This window comes from Penaeus vannamei, chromosome 18 (assembly GCF_042767895.1).
Source record: "Penaeus vannamei isolate JL-2024 chromosome 18, ASM4276789v1, whole genome shotgun sequence".
Taxonomy (NCBI): domain Eukaryota; kingdom Metazoa; phylum Arthropoda; class Malacostraca; order Decapoda; family Penaeidae; genus Penaeus; species Penaeus vannamei.
In genome coordinates, this window is record NC_091566.1 from 1,719,384 (window position 1) to 1,719,900 (window position 517).

Consider the following 517-nt stretch of genomic DNA (forward strand, 5'->3'; position numbering starts at 1 on the left):
TCCACTTTTGCAGGAGCTTTGCATTCCCATCAGTAATATTGCATATATTATTTAAAGCGCTTGTGTGTAGACAAACTCACACTGTTCTATTTATTGGTAAAGTTACAAGATGAAGTATATGAACCATAGTATTGTTCCTAAATGTTTAGAACTTAAGAACTGTTCAGAAACTACTTGTTGGGATTTCTAAGATCTCCAAAAATCCCAAATGCATTGGATTTAACTGCAACAGAGAAGCAGGAAAGGACTGACCAGAGAACAAACAGAAATATCTCATACACATGTCAATTTCAGGGTGTGGATTTCAGCTTTATCAACAAATAAATGAAATGCCTGTATACTCTGAGTTGGCTGTACAAAGTTAAAGGAACAGCATGTTGCCAGATATGGCATACAGTAACGTCAGGGATGTGAAAACACATAGCTTGGTCCTTTTTCAAAGGTACTGTATCAGCATTTTTAGTCTAATATTGCTTAACAAATTCAATTCACATTTATCATCAATGATCAGAGACTA